This window comes from Magallana gigas, chromosome 9 (genome assembly GCF_963853765.1).
Source record: "Magallana gigas chromosome 9, xbMagGiga1.1, whole genome shotgun sequence".
Taxonomy (NCBI): Eukaryota; Metazoa; Mollusca; class Bivalvia; order Ostreida; family Ostreidae; genus Magallana; species Magallana gigas.
The window spans coordinates 27,573,864-27,595,035 of record NC_088861.1 but is presented as its reverse complement, the minus strand read 5'-3'; the positions used below and the strand labels follow the sequence as shown (position 1 = coordinate 27,595,035).

Genomic DNA, 21,172 nt, shown 5'->3' with positions numbered 1-21,172 from the left:
ATGTAAATCAAATTGATTTGTGTCAATAAATGTAATCTTAGCAATTTGTTGTTAACATTGGTTTCTAACAATGTACATTATCACTAAGGCCTTTGACATTGCAGAATTTTAAAATTCTTATTTTTGGTAGATATTTCTTAAACTATGAAAAAACTAATAATTTAAACTATAACTGTTCAATAGCTAGTAAAACTATCTATCTTTGGAAAGAAATCTCTAAATTGTATAGAGAACATAAAGATCAGTTTTCTCAAATCTATAGATATCAAACTTATGTTATTTTTGGAGACTTGATTGTCACTGAAATTGGACCCAGATAAGACTAAGATTGCCATGTCACTTTTATATACAAACCTCCTAATATAAGATCTTTGATTCTCTTGATGCAATAATTTCTTGGCATCTTAGCCTGTTGTTGTACACCAGAAAATTCTAATTTATAACCTTTCATTTGTTGACGAGTCCAAGGATCTGATGTAATTTTCTTTCAGTTTTCTAAGAAATATTGAATTTTTTCTCCATGAAAATTTTCTGGCGTGTTCACCACAGAATAAGCCCCAATCATATGTTATAAATCACTTACATGTTGGTCTATTTCTTCTGTACTGGTAAGTGGTTTTGTTTCCTGGATAACTTTAGCTGTTGGCGCCTCTCTAAAAAAGTTGACTTTGTATTTCGTTGACCGAATTGCCTGTGTCCAAATTTTGGAAAAAATGTCTTTTGTCTATCATAGGGCAGATATTTTCGATTGTTTCTATCTGCTCTATTAAAGTGTACGATTTTTCTGCTTATTCGACGCGCATCTGTTTGTCAAGATCATCACCAAAGAGTTTGCTGGAAACGGGATTGTCCACAGCACACTATGTTTTAAATTCTTTGGTGAGCTCTGGCTTGAGACAATCGCGACGGCGTTGTGATAAATCAGCAAATGCTATTTGCATTAATTTGAAGGTGTCGTTGTAGTTAAGGCTAAAACATTTTTGACATCCGTTGTTTTCATCTCAACTTTATTTGTAGCTTTTCATGAGTAAATCCATTAAATGCAACAATGGATATAAAGCCTTGCAAACAAGTGTTGCGAATTTTGTAGTTTGAGATCATTGTCTTGTGCTCGTCGTCCCAGTGAGGTCCAGATGCCTTTGTTTACTTTTGGAATTTGTAAATTTTCGCAATTTTCAGGTTTGTAATGTTTAGTCAACAGATCTCTCTTCTTATCGTCATTTATACGAATACACATTCCATCGTTGACTATTTAAGCCAATCTATCATTGACTTTCCCTGAACATTTCTCGTCCTGTTCGTAAAAATGTTCAATTTGTTTAATCAGGTCTTCATCTTCATCTGAACCTATATGTTCGGCTTGGAGGAGATCGTCTAACTCCATATAAATGTGCGGTTTGTGTGACACTGTCCTCCGAATTTCTTCCATATCGTCGTCATCAGATTCATCGGATTCTGGTCTGCCGAGGTGTATTTTCTCTGTCTTCTTTCGATTTTCAGTGATTTGAGTTTTAGATTTCAGTTCCTTGATTTCAAACATTACATTGTGTAACAACGTTTGTTGTTTGTTCAAAATTGTCCCTAGCGTAAATTCGCGTATGTGCGCCGCCATTGTTCCCGTTACCGGAGTCTCGCGAGATCTCGGATGGTTGTTATCACTGGCGGATGGTATTTCATTTGTATCTGGATCCAGAATTAATTGACTGCACAACGGCCTTGTGAAAATGTAGATCCAGAATTGAATGTATTCAGAATGTCTGACCCAGAATAAGGTACATTTTCATTCAACCCAGAATTGGGTAAAGTCACGTTTGCATTATCATGATTAATGCCAGTCCCAGAATTGGGTGTAGCTCCAGCCTCGTTACCACTTGGGTTAGGCATCGAACTTGTATCAAGTTTCAGGGAAAAGTTCCCTTACTTTCTCTGCATTTAATTACAGAGTTAGATCTGCAAATTCCTCCGCTTTTCTTACAATCAATGCACAATAATTTGCACTGGAGATGGAAAGTTCCGATATAACAAATAAAATCCTTAATAATCCAAACTGCTTAAACACAAAAAAATCCACGTCTATATATCATGAGAAACCTCTAAACACTTTCCATCACGTGACCTCTAAGCAATCTCATTGGTTCCTCCGTACAGTTGATTTGGTAAAATGCGACTTATTAAAACACATAATAAGTTACTAACTAGATGCCTTAGCAAAAGAAATTCTTTCTTGAAAATTCCCGCAAAAAAATTATTTGCGCAGTTTATAGACGGTAGAAAATAATAATAGCCCCAATGACAAGATGGGAGAACCGCCTTTATAGTTAGTAACACGGATTGATTACGTATTTGCTGCGATTGCGGCTCATATTAACATCCAAAACAGTAAGTTGCAGCTGACATCGTAGACGTGGTAATGAGTGCACTGTTGACCGTCATAACAGTCTTATGGTGTGTGAGGCAACATTCCAAATGCATCACATTGTGAGTAACAAGTTAAGCCATGCTTGGTATGGTATGGAGGGACAACTGCCTAGATGTTAGGGAGGTAATACGACCCTGCTGACAAAATAATATATCATTATATCAACACTTATCTATTGTTCTAAAGAATAATGATTATATAAGAATAAACAAATGGCAAATAGTACAACATGTACATAAGAAGAAAAAATTATAAATAAATACGTTAGCTTTGTCGTTGATGCTGTTGATATATGTTACACTACAGTGAATTTAGTTTATGCAGCTGATACTGCATTGTCAGAAACACATTTTCATCCTCATGTTCCCTAATTGATACAAATACAACTCATCTTTGGTTTAAAAAAATTATCTCGATCCACCGTTAAAAAGCAAAACTCTAGGTGTTGTATGTACACATACATCGAGGCCGATTAGGGGACATTCGGGCTCTTAAGGATTCGATCATGTAACAACCATGCTCAGAGCCCAATAACTTTTTAGCATTGTCGTATACTTTTAAAAATATTTTGAGGGAATCATCACAATCCAAATATTTGAAAAAAGAATTCAGTTACATCAACTGTTTCTCTGATTGTGCTGTTCTGTTCCTTCCTTTTCCCTTACCAACAACCAATTTAGTCTAATTTCACAAAAGACCATTGTCCGTTAATATAGACATTGTTAAACAACTTCTTACATTTCATTTACCTTTGAATTTATTACGTTTGCATCTGAAAATAGTCCGACAGCTTTCCAACGAATTGTGTTAATTTGAAAAAGAGTTATTTATTAAAAATTCAAAAATTGGCCAAAAAAACTAAGTCGGCTATTTAATATTGATAACTTTGTCCACCGCAGTAGAAAGTTTTAAATATTGTTCATGATTCCCCCTCTTCCATTAGTGAGGTTATTGCAACTAATCGGAAAGCGTTGAAGTGTTTTGCATTTATTTACGTATTTGCAGTAACAACGCTATTCAGCTATATTTGATTTCTTAACTTATACCTGATGATAATTTTAAAAGAGACTTCATTATTTTAGCTGTATATCAAAGTGATAATCCTGTATACAGTGAACTACATGAGGAGATGAAAGGTTCTTATTTTATAAGATTGTACATGTAGTAGGTCTATTTAATGTATTCAATTATATAATATTGTTAAATCTTCAATTAAATAATATTGTTAAATCTGAATGTAAACGTATGTATTATACTATTAACCAAAGAAGGTTTCGCTAATGTCTTCAAGGTTTTCCCTTCGTAACATTAGTCGTGTGCCCCATTTGTATATGTCCGAGTTTAAGTATTTTATCTGATTAATTTAACTAATCTTTAACTCCTGTCTAAATTATATTCTATCTTAAGCGTTCTTCTGTCAGTGTGAATAATGTTTACATTCTCTGGTTGATATTTAACGACAGCAGCTGCTCCACTAAAACCAATATACAGTTGCTTGGGAAAGCCAAAATAGCAGTTTTTAGAAAACTTAAATCTTTAATTAAACTTTGTGACCATCTCCAGAAATGTTGTAAAGATTGATGATAAAATAAAATTAATAGAGAAAAGTACTTTTTATATCAATACTTATAACTATTATTAGGTCTTGATCATACATGTATTATACCTCTGTCTTAATTTTTCTAGGACAAGGGGTCAATTTTTACCATAAAAATGCAAAAAATGTCAGGGAACAAATACCCTTTTTACCACTGTTACATTCAGTAATATTGGTAAAAGTGTTCATTCTTTCCAAAAATTATTTACTTTTTTAACGGTTTGTTTTAACGTGTTCTGATTGGCTAGACTATATTAAACTCTGTTTATCTAAATTATTGGTCAAAAAGAGGAATTCAAAGTACAAACATTTAATAATAAAGACTTTGAGCTGTGAAATGAGAAGAAAACCTTCAAAATGTTGTTGACGGTGGTCCCTGTTTGTCTCTCTAAAAAAATTAATTTGCTTGCTAATGTTGAGCAGAAAATATGCTAAACTTTCAATTTCATGTGCAATGTTTTGGTGCATCATGTATGTGTCCTTAAGCCTAACCCCGCACAAGGCCACCCTGTGTCATATTATCTCTATCTCAGCCGGCATGGAACTCAAGTACTCGCCATGGTCAGGAACGATGATTATGCAAGGTAATCCTTTGATTCTATTCCGTTACCTTTTAATCCTCAATATTTATTTATAGATCACGCAATCTTAACTCCCTGTTCTCTTTCAACCTCAGAATGTATCACAAGCCACATACTTCACTAACGTCAATTAGGTTAATGATATGATATCAACAGCAATAGTTTCGGATAAATGGTAAATGTATTGTGTTTATCTATGTCTGGCATCCCATATAACATTTTTTGTCTGCTATTCCATCTTTGTATGCAAATCTTTAGCTATGTGGTACAAACAATACATGTTACCATTATGGTTCTGTGATTGGCATATTTCCTAGCATCAACATCACAAACAATGATTAAACATATTACATATCATTTAGAAGAAACAAACATTGAAAACCCAACATGGTAAAACATTTACTCTGCTTTATATTTTCTGATTCTCTTACTCCAAAATCTAAAACAGTTTTTATTCTTAAAAACTTCAAAGATATATTGGTATTTATATGAAATTCAAAATATTCCAGTTTTGGTTATTGTATATTTGTGTTCAAACAAATAAGTAAATAGCAAAAGCCAGCTTAAAATAGAACCTTTACCAGTATATTTAACCAATGTAAACAAAAACAAGGCACGAACCGTGTTTACATGACAAAGAATTGTAAGCTCTATATCTTAATTATACATGTAACTAAACGACAGATACTCAAATTTTAGTTGATTATTAGAAATGCATTACTAAAACATCGTATTTGATAAAAATAAAAGAAAGAAAACGTTGACCAAAATCGTGTCCGTTCCCCTTAAACACACTTAACCTTCAGGTTCAATTTTACACTTATTTAGCCGGTTTCGTTTAGGTTTCTTCAATAATTCTCAGCAAAGTCAACCATGTTATGTCTGTGGTCCTTTGATCCGGGATAAAACTGAACAACTTAGCATAATCAATATATTTTTAAAGGTTTGTATAGTATTTGAGTGTGTTTATATTATTTAAGTCGCATTTAATTTGACTGAAAAGCCCATCAGTGAACAATCTCGAACTTCTTTCTTTTAAAAAAATATAGATATTAATGTAAAATCTGAATTCAAAACTGTGTTATAAATGACCAAAGAAGGTTTTACACATCACTTGGTTTTCTGTTTGCAATATTTGCTGTCTGTCCCATACACGTTTCGAAGCTTAAGTCGTTTATCAATTTCATTCAACTTATCTTTATGTCCTGTCCAAATGATTTTCAAACTAAATAACTACATGTAGCTTAGCAAAACAACTATTTCATCAGAGCGATCATCTTTTAGTGTGTATAAGGTTTACAGTCTATGTTTGATTATTCACGGCAACAGCTGCTCCCATACAACCTATGTGCAAATTTGGATTTTAATATATTAATTAATTTTTAAATAACCAACAACATTAAGAAAAAGGCACTTTTAGAAAACTTGTATGGAGAAGGGGCCAGAAAAAGGCATTGAACATAATGTTTGTTTTGCACATAATTGAACAATTGAACAATGGCGCCAAAGCCAATAATTTATTTTAGATTTATTAAGCTTTTGGTTATTTACAAGTTTGCCATCTGTGTTTTCTACAGTATATACATGTAAAATACATTGACATAAATTAAGTGTAAATAAAATAAAATGAAGATGTTAGATTTATCTATATCCTATATTCTTAAAAAAAATTGTAAAAATTTCAACGAGGGATGAATATCGGCTCCCTCACCACTGCATTTATTACCTGATTATCTCACGATCAGGTAGAGCGCGTCACACCGCCATCGTGACCAGATTAGGAAGTAAAAATACCCGTTATGCTGTAGAGTTAAGGTATGTAGTTTGTTAGTAGAAAAATAACCAGTGTTCAGTGGGTGTTTGTCAATTATATCATGCAGTGGTCAGTTCTAACTCTCTTGCTAAATAGAGTGAACATTTGCCAAAAAAATTAAAATCATTTGAAAGGTCATAATATAAAGCGTAAACTGCATTACTTGCAACCTCTCACTTGGTATTTTTTGTTGTTGGGGATGAACAAGAATAAGATCACTGAAGATATTGAAAACTATTTCCAGCTGAGATTATGATTTATTCTTTTTAGATTTTTCTAAACAGATCTATTAAGGTATCAGACCATGTACCCCCGTACTTGGGCCCAGGATGTGTTACGGTGTCATCTCTGTAAGACCCCGGGCCCCATCATGTATTGTGACATTTGCCACATGCATCTGTGTGTTGCCTGCGTCGACGAACATCTTTTAGATTACCCAAAAGAACACAAAGTGGTAACATTCAAAAAATGCATATTTACTCTTGAATGTTCAAAACATAGAAAAAAATTATGTGAAGTATATTGTGAACTATGTGACATTCCTACCTGTGTTCAATGTGCATCCTCTGGTGAACATATGGGACACCAACAAGTCGATATTTTGAAAAGTCTTGAAACCAAAAAAGAAGTACTACGAAACGATTTGCAAGAACTAGAGAAATTGATTTTTCCAAAATACCAAGACATTGCATCTGCAATCCCAGACCAAAAAGCAGATCTCATTAAAAACTCAAAGATATTGACAGACTCTATTAAAAAGCATGGAGAAGATTTTCACAGAGAAATAGACATTGCTCTACAGAAAATGAAATTTCATGTAAATGAAATGGAATCAAAACACTTGGTTGTTTTACATAAACAGGAAAATGAAATCAAACGCAGTATTTTTAACATTGAACAGAGCATTGCTGATCTGAGGAAATTACTAAACTCCAATAATAATAGCCTTGTCTCTGCTTACAAATCCAGGAATGTTGAATTTAGAAGTTTGCCACCTAAACTCATAGTTTCCTTACCAAGATTCAGCCCTATGAAGATTAATGAAGAACAGATTTATCAGCAAATTGGTTCTCTGTCAGCATTATCAATGGAAACAGAAGAGCAGGGCTACACAATGCGTTCTCCCGCTGCTGAGGCCTCTCCCCTAAAAAGACCCCTCATTGATGTGCCACTAATTATCACAGACATAAACACGGAGTGTGGAGAGCCTAATAGATTACGCTGTGTGTCCTGTTTGAGTGATGATGATGTGTGGACGAGTGGCCAAGACAACATGCTAGGACTTTACAGCCTCCTAGGTAAATTAGTAAAGTCAATCCAAACCAAGTCAGGAGAAATACCAGGGGACATAGCAGTGAACAAGAGTGGCGAACTAGTTTATACTGATCCCAATGATAGAACTGTGAACATAGTGCAGAATACACAGATTCAGACAGTAATTAAGCTTCAACTGTGGAGACCTTTCTTTATCGGCATTTCTTCATCTGGTGACCTCATGATTGTCATGTCCAGTGATGATAAGAAGCAAACAAAACTTGTATGTTATAATGGCTCCAAAGAGAAACAAATGATTCAATACGATGACAAAGGGAAATCTCTTTTTTCATCAGGCCGTTACCCTAAATACATCAGTGAGAACAAGAACCTAGATGTCTGTGTAGCTGACCGTAAAGCCAGAGCAGTTGTGGTTGTCAATCAGGCCGGGAAACTCCGTTTTACGTACACAGGTTCTTTTACTACTACTAAAAGGGAATCGTTTGATCCAGTCGGCATCAGTACAGACAGCCAGAGTCGGATTCTGACAGCAGATGGTAACAATGACCTTATCCACATCCTGGATCAGGACGGACAGTTCCTCCGCTACATTGACAACTGTAATTTAGAACATCCAAGGGATTTATGTGTGGACACCAGAGACAACCTCTATGTGGGTGAGTGGAAAACAGGTAAAGTGAAGAAAATTCAATATTACATATAAACATTAAACAGTAATAAATTTGATTTGTGTACAAATTCTTTATACATTATTTGTGAGCATTGTGAATATATTGAATTTGAAAGATTATAGTCATAAAAAATGTGTAGATTTAAAATGATTTACTTCAAATCTATTTCAATATCAAATTGATCTGTCCTACATTTGTTTTATGAAATATTTTTTTTGCTAACAGTCCGTCTGTTTGGACATTATGAAATATAAACAAACTGTAAAATATCCAATTGTCAGTCAATGTGGATGGACTATTTTATGCATGGCATGTAAACAAACTTAAATATATTATGCATGACAATATACAAACTAACTAGTGACTGTATGTTGTTCTTATAGTACATATATATATCTTATATAAACAAAACATTTGTAAATAAGCTAATGAATGTATATACAGTATTTGTCCGACTCATATGCTCTGAGTGGATGAAAATCACTTGTAAAATAGAATTTTAGAAACAACCAATTTTTGTTCATTTGAAATAGGCCTGTTTTATTTTGTTTATGGCTATTAAGTCTTTGAGAATCAAATGGTGGATTTGATATACCAATAGCGAAATATAATAAGAGTTTCATATTAACAAAAAAAATAGAAACTAAATCGCCGGTTTCTGAGAAATTCTTTCTCAAAAACTGACAAAAATGAATAATAATCATTTTTAGCATCCAGCCAACAATTACACTCTTGTTTCATCATTCGACAGATAGAAATATGACACAATATGTGCAACAATTAATTATTAAATATTCCTCTTTAAAAAGATAATCATCTTTCCTTTTAATGTTTTTTTTTTTCATATTTGCATAGTTTTCTCGTAAACATGCCCTTAGAATTGCAAACAAACTGCTCATATTTTAACAATCACCTTGGGGAGTTGAGGAGTGAAGTACATGTAGAAGACATGCCTCTTGGTATATAGTAAAAAGCTCTTTTAAACAAATCAAGTTATTGTAGACTAAGGTAATTTACGAGTAGGCAAATATTGAGTTTTCTGTCTTATCCCTGAATGAAAATAATAATCAAATATTTTTTCCCAGAAATAATAGGTTTGAGATGTAAAAATGTAATTTAAGTTTAATCTAGTCTAAATACACAATAGTTTTGCAACCCCTATCCTCTATACCACTAGCACTAGGTAAGTGCCACGTGCCGATCAAGAAATTTTTCTAGATTACTGCAAAAATGTTTAGAATGTTAAGTAAAATCTGACTATTTTATATGAATCTACATGCTATGCATATACATACATGTACATGTAATGATACATGTTTACAAACACAATGTTTATGTCTGTCTTTTTTCATACATACAACTCTATTCTTCTTGAATATGTGTTAATTGTGCATATTGTTTATTTACAAGATTTTCCACTTAGTCTGTTGCCAGTTAAAGGGGCCCTAATTGATCAATAAAGTTTGTTTCATTTGAATTTAATAATTATGACCTATGAACACTCATTGAAATTAGTTTATTTACATCCATGTTTAATTTCACCTAATTCTTAAGAATTTGTTTTGATAAATATCGAAAATGAAAAAAAAATGTTTTGTTCAAAATAGAAAATGAAAAAACAAGAATTTACACAATCTAGTTAAACGACCTATCCAAGTGTTAATATATTTACATGCAGTTCTTTCACTTGTAAAAAATGCGTTCAAAAGTATCTTTAGATGTACATGTAGTTATAATTTAGTGTTTATTTTAATTCAAGTAGATATGATAAATAATGATCATATTGTTCAAGTATTAATGTTGTGTATGTATTCCTATTGTGGTGTATGATTTTTTTCGTGCTAATTTGTTATGATGATTCAAACGAAAGCTACATTAAGAGTATGGTTTCCAAGTTTATTGTTACCTTCACATATGTGGTAAAATTGTCAGTTTTTCGTTAACTATTAATAAAAAATAAGCCTTACGTTTACTAGTACTCACTTTTCATGTACATGTACTTGAATTATTCAAATATATATGCGGAAATAAAAAAATGAAATAACTTTCTTTGGTGATTAATACGCGCTATAAAAGTGACTATCATCGCAAAAAAAAAGTTTTTCAACAATCGAGCACAATTTTTGTAAAATCCTTTTTAAATCAAAAATTTAAGAAATTGCTTTATAAGGTCTCTCTCTCTCTCTCTCTCTCTCTCTCTCTCTCCGATAAAGGTCGTTAATTGACCATAATTAATATTTTGCATACATACGCATAACGATGTCTTCTTTTTTAAGCTTTCATTGACATAGCTGTGATATATTTTTTAAAAACCTATCATATTTTGTGCAGTTCTTCTGTCATATTTTTTATCCTGAAAAACCACCGTTTGAATGCATTCGTCATAAAAAAACAACATTGATCTATTTACAAAATATTTAACAAACTCGTTTCAAAACAAGTTCATTAATTTAGGAGGAGTGGGTTAGCGTGGGGTCTGTTTGTGCGATAAACAGAAATAAAGATTTAATATAAAGATAATGGTTAAATTTCCAAAGTAAAGCATTATGTGCAAAGTAAATGCTGCACGACAATGATCCTTAGTGCATTGTCAGCTCATCGAGAAATAGTTTTGTTCTTAATCGAGAATCTGAAAGCTGGATGCAATACTAAAAATTAAAAATCGAATTAAAGGTGCATCAAAATTACAAGTTTATTCATATAAGCTTTAAACGAAATTTGATGATCTTGATCCGATTAGTAGAGGGTAGGATATATTTGATGAACATTAGGTAACATCAATATATCAGGATCATGTTTTAACATGTAAGATAAGATTAAATGCCTATTTGTTAAACGTTTGATCATTGCAATAAAAATTTAAAAAAATATATATAATATAATTTTTCCGATTACAATTTTTTAAAATACGTTATGTTTTTTTGATATATCAACTTCTAGTGTTAATAAAATTGTTGTCAATTCGCAATGAGAAAATGACAAAAAATAATAAAAGCATTCAAGTACATACGAAAGATTTGTTAATTTTACTGGATTAAATTCAACAAAGGGTTTATTTGAGAAATTACAACAACCCAATAGCATATTTGTGAACAATCAAACAATGTTTTGAGCCGTTGATTTGACTGAAAACTCATTGAAATCGTTTTGAACTCGGAGACATATATATAAAATGAAAAGTTGAGCATTATCTAAAACGGCCGCTCTTTCATAATTATTCACTTTACAGTGGAAGTTGAGTGAGTATATTTTTAAAACTCATTATTATTTAATTGTTCATGTTTTTTAAAATTAAAACAAGCAATCAATTAGATCACATTTCATATTGCACTATGTGATGATATAACGTACCGTCAAAGCACGAACATTTGTTGATTGATTGTCTTAATAAATTGTTTGATAAATTTTCTTCTAAATAACGTGTGCCTCTTTTGCACTATTTCAGCCATGTGAGGTTCACCACTAACCCTTCTTGACTCCACCTCACTCACCGTGCTCCTCACAATCATGTGACTGTGTGTACGAAAGAGTTTCAAATGGATGTCAATGAACAAGATTAATCAAAGTACTGGAATTACTTAAAAGCGGCTAGCATGCTTGTTTTTTCCAAAGTTTGCAATACGATTAAATATTTAAGTACTGTTGTGTTCATGTAACAAGATTAAACATAAATGAATGTTTAACTGAAAATTTCCACAGAACAGTTTTTTCATACAATTCACTGAAGCAAGGGGATATGTGTCTTTGAAACTCTGTAACCAGAATTTCCTCGGTTCCCACTCAACACAAATATCTTAATTCACTCCTTATAAGGCCTTTTTCCTAATATTTCAGCCTTTTATATCTACCCAAACTGAATTCTACATGTAACAACAGGTTGACAATCCTGTGTATGTCCCAATTAACATATCAAAAAATTACTGATGCATAGTTTACTTTGTCCCACCCACCTACGTTTCGTGTTATTTCTCCTCCCTTCTGTAGCTTGCTATTTCACTGTAAAATCAACACCTCAGAAATAGCCGAAAGTTTCGCATTTTACTCCTGATTTTTTTGTACTTAACAATAGTAGATGCCTACATAGTGCATATCAATTTCAACACGAGACATCTGTCTGACTACGTGTAATGATAATCATTAAAAATCACTTCATGGATTTTAGCAACAGTCATAAGCCTTAATGTACAGCAATTCTCAATTTAACCCAAAAAAAAGTATTTTTTCCCAAACTGTCCCTTGTTACCATGAACAAGCCAATATAAGTATAGCTATAGCAAATGAAACCAATTCGGAAATACAAACCGATAAACGGATTTCTGTCATCCTCGCACAGATCATAATGAATACTGACTTTATAAGTCAGTATTCACTATTAGATAGATATATTCATAATGTAGTCTCTTTTATAACACTCATTCTTATAAAATAAACTGTTTTATAAAAAAATTGCTAAATCGCTAATTCATGGAAAAGCATTTTGATACTTAAAATTATAGAATGAAATTGACTTCTAAAATTGAAAGTCTTGTAATCGATTACTTTTAAAATCCCAAGTAATTGTAATTTAATCGATTATGTTTGAAGTAATCCACCCTATCCCTGTTTGATATCAAATCAGGTCTTTGTCCCTTTAATATAGTCCAACGCAGATATAAAGGGAGGGAGAGGAGGAGGGGGTCCCAGTATTCCCATTCCACCTCTATTATAGTTCAGCCTCATTAAAATCGGAAAGAAGATTAATTTACAGAAATTTGCCTTGGACAATACCTTGCAAGCAAGTTCCTCCCTCTGACCTTCTCTGGAAAAAATTATAGATCTGCACATAATATCTATATGATTATAATACAATACATGTTTTTTTAAATATATACACGTCTTCATGTTAATTGAACCCGTCCCTCATATATCAGATTCCAGGATATTTACATTTTATTTTTTTTCAAAGATAACTTTTTTTCTCCAAATTCTTCATAAAAATATCTGATAATATTCTGTTTTTAACTGAAATGATTCACAATTTCATAACATAAAAAATGCTGAAAAGCTGTATTCCATTGTACAAACGATATCTTCTTTTTTTTTCGTTTTATTTTTCTTTTTTGGGAGGAAATCTGAATAGAAGCCTAGATAGATTAAAACTGGTTTTCTGCAATTGTCAGACTTTAGCGAAACAGAACGATTTAATTTGTTTAGATTTAATAAGGTCTTAATTTATAAGAATTATTATCAAGTTCTTTTTTGCAACGAGAGGGGGAACGGGTACCCTTCTATCAACCACTGAAGTTTTTTATGTGATGATCACAACCTCGAGACCGTGTCACACCATGGACCAAAGTGACCAGACCAGGAAGTAAAAATACATGAATCGCCCACGTTGGATTGTGAAGGTTTGTTTTCGAATAAGTAACTGTTGTTTAGGAGTGTTTTGTACCATGTGTTTGCAGCCTTTATCCAAGACAGTGAGTGATTTATTTGTAAACACTGAATGAAATAAAAATGAGGAAATGTTTAAGATGTTATCAATCTTATAAAGGCCAAAATCAAGTACATTTTCTAGTTTATGTCAATTTAAACCATTATGCCCGAGTTTAGTTTTTTAAGGTAGTCCTATACTCGGCACTTAATGGGCTCAATCATTAAAAGCTTAGCTTTAAATTATAAATATACATTCTAGCAATACATATTCAAAAGAAAATATGTATGTTTACATGCTAGTTTGTTTGTTATCACCTCTCAGACGGGTGAACCCCCTTGCGAAAATTATTGACAATTATGAAATTTGTCAGACGTCCTTTTTTCCTAAAAAAATTCACCAATTTTGGGAAAATTAGAACTGAACATACAAAGTAGAGTATAAATATTTATTTAAGCCATACCTCATCAATAATTTTGCGCAAATTTTTGTAAGTAAGTACGCTTTTTGGACTTAATGTAACAAAATAGAATACAAAAAATGCAATGCTAGTATCGCGTTTGGTAATTTTTTGGCTATTTTATGGACTCAAACTTAAATTCATGGTGTTTATTCTATAGATTGACATCTTAGAAAAAAGATTTGGTAAAAAAAATTATATGTTGACGGATTACTTTTCACGCTATAAGCTCTAAACCAAGTAGACCCTGACGAAACAATCTGTAAAAATCACATGTTGCTACAGTTTTCTGCCTAGATCTGTCAACAATGTTAGATATCATTTAAACAATAATTAATTGACGATTGATTAAATTCGAAATAGCTTCTGTCTCTAAATTTAAACCGGTTTTAGTAAAAGAAAAAGAAAAATTCGGGGGGGGGGGTGTCAAAACAAAGAAGATATAAGCATACCTGAGATCCTGGTTAATCAGAAACTTCGTTTTTCATTTTACTTTAACAGAATCGAGTTTCTCAACATTAATCATTTCTATCTCTCATAGAATACATATATTACCGTTCTAATTGCTTATTATTGCCATTGTTTATAACAGCGATGTAGAGCAAAATCAATACCGGGTATCAAAAACGCTTTGTAAAAGTCGAACCAATATTGTAAAATCCGTATTATGACGTAGTGCGATACTCGGACTACTTTAATGAGGAAAAATTCATTCCATCGGCATCCTGTATCACCAAACATTCAAATAATAAGTTATCTAATGATAAATAGGTTATTTTTTCAGAATTCTTTTAAAAACCCACAAAGTCATTCAAAGTTTCTGACCATGAACCGTTGTTGGGCCCAGAATGTGTTACGATGTCATCAATGTGATACCCAGGGGCCCAATATGTGCTGTGATATTTGTCACATACATCTCTGTAAAGCTGGTGTGGGAGGACATCTCTCTGATGAATCTGCAGAACACAAAGGTGTACCATTTAAATAACGAGGGCTTGCTTCTGAGTGTTCAAAACATTCTAAACAATTGTGTGAGCTTCATTGTGAACAATGTGACATTCCGATTTGTTTTGAGTGTGTTCAGGTGAACATATTGCATCTGAAATCACAGTTTAAAGGTCTAATCTTAAACAAAATTCCCAAAATATGACTACAACTCTAGACAAACATGGAGAAGATAAACACAGAGAAATAGACAATGTCATTAAAAACTGAAATTTCATGTGGATGAAATGAAATCTTAACATTTGGTTGTCTGAAAAACGCAAGACGAAGAAATCAAATACAGTGTTTCTAAAATCACAAAGATCATTGCAGACCTGGAAAAATTATTGAACTTTAATGACGTCAGGGTTGTCTCTGCCTACAAATCAAAGAATGCCGAATTCAGAAGATTGTTTCATAAACTTAAATTTCTTTTTTTACCAGAATTCATTCCTACAAAGATCGACAAAGAACATATTTATAAACATTTTGTGAGAGTTATCTATCAACACAGAAGAACATGGCTTCACAATGGTTCCCAGTGCTGGGTCCTCTAACCCAAATAAAACCCCATTTGATGTACCACAAATCATCACAGATATATAAAAACAAAGTATTGGGAATCTAATAGATTATGCAACGCGTCCCGTCTGAGTGATGATGAACTGTAGACCAGTGGTCAAGATAACATAATGATACCCTACAACTTCCAAGGTAAGATGGTGATGTCTGTTCAAACCGATTCAAGGAAACAGCAAGTAGACATAGTTTTCGCAAGGAGCGGTGAACTAGTTTATACTGATCCTAGTGATGGCACTGTTAACAAAGTGAAAAATACAAGATACAGCCAGTGATCAGACTACGGCGGTGGGGACCTGGCTTCCTCTGCGTACCTCCTCTGGTGACCTCCTGGTTGTCATGGTCACTGATGATAATAAACAAACCAAAGTTGTACGTTACTCAACTGGCTCCAATGAAAATGTACTGACGTGTGTATGTACTGTGCATGACAATACACAAAATGAGCAGTGATTATTAAATATGCATACACAATAATGAAACAACACATTCATTAAATGGTGAGCATTTATGTGCTTTGACGCAGGAATGTAACACCTGGGGTTTTTTTATTTTTTATTTTCCTTTTTTTTTTATAGAAACATATAGATGTTTAATGGATGTGACTCTATCTAACCTTTTTAACCAAATGTCATAACAAGAAGGACATTACCCCCACAAACCAGCAGTGCGCCTATTATGTGTACTTTGCATGAACTAAGTGTTAACAAACGGTTCATATATCAAGAAATTTAGAAAATTATTATGTTATTCAAATCCTTTGATGGAAAGTTATTTTATACATATGGTCAAGTGCCATTCTCTCTCTCTCTCTCTCTCTCTTTCTCTCTCTCTCCATCTGTCTCTCTGTCTGCCTCTGTCTGTCTGTCTGTCTGTCTGTCTGTCTCTCTCTCTCTCTCTATTGATTATTAACCTGTCATACTTAGGTAAACTGTAGTATAGTTTGGTCATTGAATGACATCCAGCCAAAGAAAACATGTTTTAACACGATCCCGGGTTAATCAGTTAATTCATGCATGTTTCGAAATAAAGCAGAAATATCATAAAAAGTAATTTTGTCAGAAACAATTGAAATAAAAAATAAAAGGAAAACAAGTTCTGTGAGAAAAACAAAAAATACCTTTATTACATTTACCAACATAACTTTAAGGTACAAATTGCTTTCTGCGCAGTTTATTGATAGATTGTAAAATCGACATGGTATATACACCAAACTTCATGCTAAGACTGGTGTAAGCAGCAGAATTCCAATCTTGCTGTTCCATTGACCACAGACAGCCTTTGTAAATATTCGTCACCCCAATCAGTACTTTTGCGGTTATTAACTTTGATTCAAAAAATTAAAATGATAAAAAAAATTAAGAACAAAATGAAACAATGAGATCGTAAATTTATTGAACAAAGCGTGAAAAATAAATATTCATTCATATTTAATAAATAGTTTACAAAAATATTACAATTGTGATCCAGTTTTTATGAAAAGTGAAACATTGGCTTTTAAAAAGACTAATTAGACTGACAGGCAAATCTTCTATGAACACAAAGCGGAATATAATTAGTAAACTGTAAAACATGTAAAAAAAAACACCAATCATGGAAATGCAAATTTCTTCATTTTTTAAATCGGGGGATTTATGACGGTAGATGCTAACTCAATTCAATTCAATTCTATTCAATTTACTAACATGTAATAATTAATGACCCTCATTTTAGACAAGACGGGAAAAGTTGCCTGGTGGAAAGGAAAAAGATATAACTTTCACAAATTACAATAATTTGGCTAATTGCATGTTTATTGGAAAAAATTGCACCGAATGGGGTCGCTACCCTGTTTGCACCCACCACTGTATTTCATCACGTGATGATCACACGGGTAGATATCTAGAGCGTGTCACATCACCGTAGCGATCATAACAGGAAGTAAAAATATCTAAATCGCCATATTGGAAAGTAAAGGTATATATTTTTTTTATGAGTTAGTAACTGGTGCTAAAGATGTTATATGTAACACACGTTTATAGAATTTATCAGAAAAAAGTTTTCTATTCATTTGTTTTATTTGTGAACACTCAATGAAGTCAAATTGAATACAGCTGCAATTATTTAAAGGTTGTACAATATGATCGCAAGTGGAATTTTTTTTTAGAAATCCCTCAAAGTGCTTGACCATGGACCGCCGTACTTAGGCCCAGGATGTGTTACAGTGTCATCTGTGAGAAAAACAAAAAATACCTTTATTACATTTACCAACATAACTTTAAGGTACAAATTGCTTTCTGCGCAGTTTATTGATAGATTGTAAAATCGACATGGTATATACACCAAACTTCATGCTAAGACTGGTGTAAGCAGCAGAATTCCAATCTTGCTGTTCCATTGACCACAGACAGCCTTTGTAAATATTCGTCACTCCAATCAGTACTTTTGCGGTTATTAACTTTGATTCAAAAAATTAAAATGATAAAAAAAATTAAGAACAAAATGAAACAATGAGATCGTAAATTTATTGAACAAAGCGTGAAAAATAAATATTCATTCATATTTAATAAATAGTTTACAAAAATATTACAATTGTGATCCAGTTTTTATGAAAAGTGAAACATTGGCTTTTAAAAAGACTAATTAGACTGACAGGCAAATCTTCTATGAACACAAAGCGGAATATAATTAGTAAACTGTAAAACATGTAAAAAAACACCAATCATGGAAATGCAAATTTCTTCATTTTTTAAATCGGGGGATTTATGACGGTAGATGCTAACTCAATTCAATTCAATTCTATTCAATTTACTAACATGTAATAATTAATGACCCTCATTTTAGACAAGACGGGAAAAGTTGCCTGGTGGAAAGGAAAAAGAAATAACTTTCACAAATTACAATAATTTGGCTAATTGCATGTTTATTGGAAAAAATTGCACCGAAAGGGGTCGCTACCCTGTTTGCACCCACCACTGTATTTCATCACGTGATGATCACACGGGTAGATATCTAGAGCGTGTCACATCACCGTAGCGATCATAACAGGAAGTAAAAATATCTAAATCGCCATATTGGAAAGTAAAGGTATCTATTTTTTTTATGAGTTAGTAACTGGTGCTAAAGATGTTATATGTAACACACGTTTATAGAATTTATCAGAAAAAAGTTTTCTATTCATTTGTTTTATTTGTGAACACTCAATGAAGTCAAATTGAATACAGCTGCAATTATTTAAAGGTTGTACAATATGATCGCAAGTGGAATTTTTTTTTAGAAATCCCTCAAAGTGCTTGACCATGGACCGCCGTACTTGGGCCCAGGATGTGTTACAGTGTCATCTGTGTGAGACCCCCAATCCCCCTATGTACTGTGACATTTGTCTGATACATCTATGTAAGGCCTGTGTAGGGGAACATCTTTCTGACGAATCTTTAGAACACAGAGTAGTGGCATTTAAAAATCGAAAGTTTTCTCCTGAGTGTTCAAAACATTCCAAAAAACTATGCGAACTGTATTGAGAACTGTGTGGCATTCCTATTTGTGTGCAGTGTATTTCCTCTGGTGAACATCTAGGACACAAACAAGTTGAAATTTTGAAAATCCTTGAGACCAAGAAAGAGGTCTTACAGAGAGATTTACTAGAGTTAGAAAGATCAATTCATCCTAAATACCAAGATATAGCATCTAACATACCAGTTCAGAAAGCTAATTTGAATGAAAACTCCAAGATATTGTGACTCTATCTAACCTTTTTAACCAAATGTCATAACAAGAAGGACATTACCCCCACAAACCAGCAGTGCGCCTATTATGTGTACTTTGCATGAACTAAGTGTTAACAAACAGCTCTAGACAAACATGGAGAAGACTTGCACAAAGAAATAGATATTGCCATCCAAAAACTAAAGTCTGACATGAATGAAATGAAATCAAAACACTTGTTTGTCCTTGATAAGCAGGAACATGAAATCAAATGCAGTATTTCTGAAATTGAACAAAGCATCGCTGATCTGAAGAAACTACTGAACTCCAATGATATCAGCCTTGTATCTGCCTACAAATCAAAGAATGCTGAATTCAGAAGATTGCCTCCTAAGCTCACATTCTCCTTACCACATTTTACCCCTCAGAAGATTAACATGAACATATTTATCAGCAGATTGGTTCTCTGTCAGCGTTATCTATCAAAACAGAAGAACATGGCTACACATTGGATTCTCCCGGTGCTGAGTCCTCTCCTCCGAACAAACCGCTCTTTGATGAACCACTGATCATCGCAGATATAAACACCGAGTATGGGGAATCTAATACATTACGCAGTGTGTCCTGTCTTGATGATGATGATGTGTGGACGTTTGGTGGAGACAACATGATGAGACTCTACACCCTCCACAGTAAACTAGTGAAGTCAATCCAAGCCAAGTCAGGGAAGATACCTGAGGACGTAGCAGTGACACAGAGTGGTGAACTAGTTTATACTGATCCCGATGATAGAACTGTTAACATAGTGAAGAATACACAGATACAGACAGTGATCAGAATACAGGGGAGGTTTCCTCTCTTTATCTGTGTTACCTCCTCTGGTGACCTCCTGGTTGTCATGATCAGAAATGATGAGATACAAGCAAAAGTTGTGCGTTACTCTGGCTACACAGAAAAACAAACCATTCAATACGATGACAAAGGACAACCTCTCTATTCGTCCGATAATTACACTAAATACATCAGTGAGAACAAGAACCTAGATATCTGTGTAGCTGACAATAAAGCCGGTGCAGTAGTGGTTGTCAATACGGTCGGGAAATTCCGATTTACATACACCGGTCCACCCTCTACTACCAAGGGATCATTTAATCCAGCCGGCATCACTACAGACAGTCAGAGCCAGATCCTGACAACAGACAGTAACAACCACCGTATCCACATCCTGGATCAGGACGGACAGTTCCTCCGCTACATTAACAACTGCTATTTACAGTTTCCATACGGTATATGTGTGAACTCTAAAGACAACCTCTTTGTGGCTGCAGTACCTCCTCTGGTGACCTCCTGGTTGTCATGAACACTGATGATATGAAACAAGCAAAAGTTGTGTGTTACTCTGGTTCCACAGAGAAACAAACGATTGAATTTGATGACAAAGGACAACCTCTCTATTCATCTGATCATCGTTACCCTAAATACATCAGTGAGAACAGGAACCTAGATATCTGTGTAGCTGACCATAGAGCCAGTGCAGTAGTGGTGGTCAATCGGACCGGCAAATTCCGATTTTCCTACTCCAGTCCTCGCTCTACTACCAAGAAACCATTAAGACCAGTTGGCATCACTACAGACAGCCAGGGTCGGATCCTGACAGCGGACTATAACAACTACTGTATCCACATCATGGATCAGG

At 33.4% G+C, this 21,172-nt stretch overlaps 1 protein-coding gene across 2 annotated transcripts in view; it reads right to left on the bottom strand.

Annotated features, from left to right (window-relative positions):
- The window catches only part of LOC105328374 (biogenesis of lysosome-related organelles complex 1 subunit 3), a 72,547-nt gene that overhangs the window by 20,159 nt on the left and 31,216 nt on the right, over window positions 1–21,172 (bottom strand). The window lies entirely within an intron of this gene.